This window comes from Leucoraja erinacea, unplaced genomic scaffold (genome assembly GCF_028641065.1).
Source record: "Leucoraja erinacea ecotype New England unplaced genomic scaffold, Leri_hhj_1 Leri_59S, whole genome shotgun sequence".
Taxonomy (NCBI): Eukaryota; Metazoa; Chordata; class Chondrichthyes; order Rajiformes; family Rajidae; genus Leucoraja; species Leucoraja erinaceus.
The window spans coordinates 548,063-554,220 of record NW_026576509.1 but is presented as its reverse complement, the minus strand read 5'-3'; positions in this window follow the sequence as shown (position 1 = coordinate 554,220).

Here is a 6,158-nt window from a genome sequence, read left to right as displayed (position 1 = left end):
GGGACTGTCTTATGAAGAAAGACTGGATAGACTTGGTTTATACTCTCTAGAATTTAGGAGATTGAGAGGGGATCTTATAGAAACTTACAAAATTCTTAAGGGGTTGGACAGGCTAGATGCAGGAAGATTGTTCCCGATGTTGGGGAAGTCTAGGACAAGGGGTCACAGCTTAAGGATAAGGGGGAAATCCTTTAAAACCGAGATGAGGAGAACCTTTTTCACACAGAGAGTGGTGAATCTCTGGAACTCTCTGCCACAGAGGGTAGTTGAGGCCAGTTCATTGGCTATATTTAAGAGGGAGTTAGATGTGGCCCTTGTGGCCAAGGGGATCAGAGGGTATGGAGAGAAGGCAGGTACGGGATACTGAGTTGGATGATCAGCCATGATCATATTAAATGGCGGTGCAGGCTCGAAGGGCCGAATGGCCTACTCCTGCACCTAATTTATATGTTTCTATGTACCTGCCTAACTGTTTCTTAAACGTTGGGATAGTCCCAGCCTCAACCACCTCCTCTGGCAGCTCGTTCCGTACACTGAAAAAGTTGCCCCTCAGGTTCCTATTAAATCTTTTCCCCTTCACCTTAAACCTATGTCCTCTGGTCCTCGATTCCCCTACTCTGGGCAAGAGACTGTGTGCGTCTACCCGATCTATTCCTCTCATGATTTTATGCACCTCGTGAAGATCACCCCTCATCCTCCTGCGCTCCAAGGAATAGAGACCCAGCCTGCTCAACCTCTCCCTGTAGCTCACACCCCCTAGTCCTGGCATCACCCTCGTGATGTGGGAGAGAGCAAGATACAAAAATACGTGCCGGCAAAGAAGCTGATTCATCTTATTTTAAATCACCTGCTCAGAAAAGGGTGATTACTTCCACAGCTTCAGAGCCATCAGGTCTGTAGACGATTGTGAACAGCTTGTCTTTATTACCCTGTGTGCAATGAATGTGCCTCAGCAGTCGCCAGCATTACTGGTGTCCCATCCCCTCCACTGTTATGTTCTGCTGTTCGATGCTTAGGTGAGTTTACTGATTCACAGTGAGAATTGCTTCACAGACTACTGGCTCTGTGTGAGTAACAGGGGAGCTGTTCGCTAACGCAAGCTGTCAGCTCCATCAACATCAGAGGTCGGAACTACTGCCGAGCCGTGGGCTTCAGTGGAGCAGCGTGCGATGGGAATAGAGATGCATGAGGCAGCGGATGTCAGCAGAACACAGAGCGCTGGAGGATCTGGGCAAACCAAGAGCTGATGTAGATTGAGTCTGGTCCCAACCAGAGGAGGTTTACGAGAATGATCCCAGGAATGAGTGGATTAACATACGATGAGCACTGGGCCTGTACTCGCTGGAGTTTAGAAGGATGAGGGGCTGCCTCATTGAAACTTACCGGATAGTGAAAGGCCTGGGTAGAGTGGATATGGAGAGGATGGTTCCACTAGTGCGAGAGTCTAGGACCAGAGGGCACAGCCTCATCATAAAAAGACCTACCTTTAGGAAGGAGATGAGGAGGAATTTCTTTAGCCAGAGGGCGGTGAATAGAAACATAGAAACATAGAAATTAGGTGCAGGAGTAGGCCATTTGGCCCTTCGAGCCTGCACCGCCATTCAATATGATCATGGCTGATCATCCAACTCAGTATCCCGTACCTGCCTTCTCTCCATACCCTCTGATCCCCTTGGCCACAAGGGCCACATCTAACTCCCTCTTAAATATAGCCAATGAACTGGCCTCAACTACCCTCTGTGGCAGAGAGTTCCAGAGATTCACCACTCTCTGTGTGAAAAAAGTTCTTCGCATCTCGGTTTTTAAGGATTTCCCCCTTATCCTTAAGCTGTGACCCCTTGTCCTGGACTTCCCTAACATCGGGAACAATCTTCCTGCATCTAGCCTGTCCAACCCCTTAAGAATTTTGTAAGTTTCTATAAGATCCCCTCTCAATCTCCTTAATTCTAGAGAGTATAAACCAAGTCTATCCAGTCTTTCTTCATAAGACAGTCCTGATATCCCAGGAATCAGTCTGGTGAACCGTCTCTGCACTATGGCAATAATGTCCTTCCTCAGATTTGGAGACCAAAACTGTACGCAATACTCCAGGTGTGGTCTCACCAAGACCCTGTACAACTGCAGTAGAACCTCCCTGCTCCTATACTCAAATCCTTTTGCAATGAAAGCTAACATACCATTCGCTTTCTTTACTGCCTGCTGCACCTGCCAGAGGTGGTTTACGAGAATGATCCCAGGAATGAGTGGGTTAACATACGATGAGCACTGGGCCTGTACTCGGTGGATCTGTGGGATTTATTTTACTAAGAGTGTCAAGGGTTATGGGGAGAAGGCAGGAGAATGGGGTTGAGAGGGAGAGATAGATCAGCCATGATTGAATGGTGCGGTAGACTTGATGGACCGAATGGCCTCATTCTGCTCCTCGAACTTATGAACATGACTCGAAACATCACCTGTCCATGTTCTCCAGCGATGCTGCCTAACCCACTGAGTTACTCCATCACAAGGTTTCCTTTTTTGTAAACTGGCATCTGTAGTTCCATGTTTCCAAACTGCTTGAAAACCTGACAATACAAATTCCACCCATTGCTGACCAAACAGTCCATACATATCAGACCAAAGATGGGTCTCAACCCGAAACATCACCCATTCCTTCTCTCCAGAGATGCTGCCTGACCCGTTGAGTTACTCCAGCATTTTGTGTCTATTGTCCATTGACATAAGAGGTTGGAGTAGTGCATGCAAGAATAAATATTTAGCTGATCAATTGTTGATATTCTACATTGCTGTGTACACAGTTTTAGACGCATTAGCTAAACAGCCAACAGCTACAAGTCATTTGTGTCCCATATCACTGCGGAACCAAGGTGAATCATCGATTCAGCTCTTCAATCCTGGTGCAAGGCACAAGGAAAATATCTGCCTCTAACAATGGAACATTATGAGCATTTATAACTAACCTGTAGACAAAAATGCTGGAGAAACTCAGGGGGTGAGGCAGCATCTATGGAGCGAAGGAAAATGCAACGTTTCGGGTCGGGACCCTTCGTCTGACTGATGTCAATGGTCTGTTTGGTATGCTGGACCCGAAACGTCACCTATTCCTTCGCTCCATGGATGCTGCCTCACCCGCTGAGTTTCTCCAGCATTTTTGTCTACCTTTGATTGTTCCAGCATCTGCAGTTCCTTCTTAAACATAACTAACATGGTTATCACTAAGTTGAACAATAATGCTTCATGTACACTTTTTCTCACAGAGAGTGGTGAGTCTGTGGAATTCTCTGCCTCAGAGGGCGGTGGAGGCCGGTTCTCTGGATGCTTTCAAGAGAGAGCTAGATAGGGCTCTTAAAGATAGTGGAGTCAGGGGATATGGGGAGAAGGCAGGAACGGGGTACTGATTGGGGATGATCAGCCATGATCACATTGAATGGCGGTGCTGGCTCGAAGGGCCGAGTGGCCTCCTCCTGCACCTATTGTCTGTTGTGTAGGAAAGAATTGCAGATGCTGGGATAAATTGAACGTAGACATAATTGAATTAAGTCTGAAGAAGGGTCTCGACTCGAAACGTCACCCATTCCTTCTCTCCGGAGATGCTGCCTGTCCCGCTGAGTTACTCCAGCATTTTGTGTCTGCCTTCAAACTGTACAAGTCTGTATCTAACATCAAAATCAGAAAAATATTAGCAGTTGAGCTTGGATTCCCTCTCACTCCAGGCAGCTGCAGTTCACTGTTGTATTATGCTGGTAATGACATTGTAACAGATGCTTCCAAAGGCATGAAGCAGTGAACAAAACAATAGAAAAAGTCTCCTGGAGCTTTGTGCTGCATGTAAATAACATTGTTCAGATTTTCCACAAGTAATTATTGGACTTGTTTGTGCAAATTGCCTTACCGAAGCTTGGGTACTGTCCAATCAACCCTCCCCCGTTGCGGACTTTAGAGATACTGCGTGGAACCAGACTCTTTGACCCACCAATCCCACGCCGACCTGCGATCACCCCGTACACTGACACTATCCTATACACCAGGAACAATTTTACAATTTTCCTAAGACAATTCACCTACACGCCTGTACGTCTGCCCTAGTGAGATCACACCTGGAGTATTGTGTGCAGTTTTGGTCCCCTAATTTGAGGAAGGACATTCTTGCTTTTGAGGGAAAGCAGCGTAGGTTTACAAAGTTAATTCCCGGGATGGCAGGACTATCATATGCTGAGAGAATGGAGCAGCTGGGCTTGTACACTCTGGAGTTTAGAAGGATGAGAGTGGATCTCATTGAAAAATGTAAGATTGTTAAAGGTTTGGACACGCTAGAGGCAGGAAACATATTCCCGATGTTGGGGGAATCCAGAACCAAGGGCCACAGTTTAAGTATAAGGAGTAAGCCTTTTAGAACGGAGATGAGGAAACACTTTTTCTCACAGAGAGTGGTGTCTGTGGAATTCTCTGCCTCAGAGGGCGGTGGAGGCCGGTTCTCTGGATGCTTTCAAGAGAGAGCTAGATAGGGCTCTTAAGGATAGCGGAGTCAGGGGATATGGGGAGATGGCAGGAACGGGGTACTGATTGTGGATGATCAGCCATGATCACATTGAATGGCGATGTTGGCTCGAAGGGCCGAATGGCCTACTCCTGCACCTATTGTCTATTGTCTTTGGAGTGTGAAAGGAAACCGGAGCACCTGGAGAAAACCCCACTGTCACGGGGAGAACCTACAAACTCCTTACAGACAGCACCTGTAGTCAGGATCGAACCCGGGTCCCTGGCGCTGTGAGGCAGCAACTCTACCGCTGCGCCAGCGTACTGGCACCAGACATTGGACTTTGTCTGTGGAACTGATGCGCTACAATGCTGTGAAATATATTCTGCACTCTGTATCTTCCCCTTTGCTCCACCTATTGGACGAGTTTGAACTGATTGAATCTATGTGTGGTTAAGAGTTGTTTAAGAGAGAACGGGGTGGAGAACTTATTTAAAGTAGACAGGGGAGGTGTATCTGATCTGATTGAGCATGCAAGACAAAGCTTTTCACTGTACCTCAGTACACGGGACAATAGTAAACCTAAATCTGCTAATTAACTATTTTAGTACTTCAGCATTCAAAAGCACTGCGACTTGCAAGTGGAGTTTAAAAGACTTTTGGATAGGCGTGTGGATGTGCAGGTCATGGAGGGCTATGGGTCATGCACAGGTACATGAGTAAAGGTCCTGGCACCATGTACAGCATGAAGTGTGTTGGCCGAGGCATCTGTTCATGGGCTACAATGTTCAATGTACTATATTCCATGGGTAGGAAGGAACAGCAGATGCTGATTTACACCAAAGTTAGACAGAGAGTGCTGGAGTAATTCAGCGGGTCAGGCAGCATCTGTGGAGTACATGGATAGGTGATGTTTCACAGAGTGCTGGAGTAACTCAGTGGGTCAGGCAGCATCTGTGGAGATCAAGGACAGATGACGTTTCACAGAGTGCTGGAGTAACTCAGCGGGCATGCAGCATCTGTGGAGAACGTGGATAGGTGACGTTTCACGGAGTGTGTGGGAATCCTTTCCATGTTCTCCACAGATGCTGCCTGACCCGCTGAGTTACTCCAGCACTCTGTGTATATCTTCAGTGTAAACCAGCATCTGCAGTTGCTTCCCACACAGAAGCATCTATGCTATTTATTAGATCAATCCATTTAATTTTGCTTCCTTCCACAGTCCTGCGTCACACTTCCCTAACTATTCCAACCTTGCTTCATCGTGATTTGAAATAGATTCTGTGACAAAATGTTTCAGCAAATCGCACAATAAAATCATATTTTCCCAACCTTCTTCATTAGTAATCGTAAACAAATGATTCTTCACTGCTGATCCTCATAAGGGGCAATAATCTATCTCTATAAACTACCAAAAATAAACACATTTTTCTAAAGGCTCTATTAAATGGAAATATTCCTACAACATCGGAGTTAATAAAAATGTAAAACACTGCTCTGCAAACTCAGTTGCTGTCGACATTAATTATCCAAACATAGTCAATAGTTAAATTTAAATATGGGTTTGATAAAACATAGAACAGCTAAACCTAGAACATAAAACAGTCCAGCACGGGAACTGGCCCTTTGGCCCACAATACCCATGCCCAACATGATGCCTTGTTAAACTGATCTCCTCTGC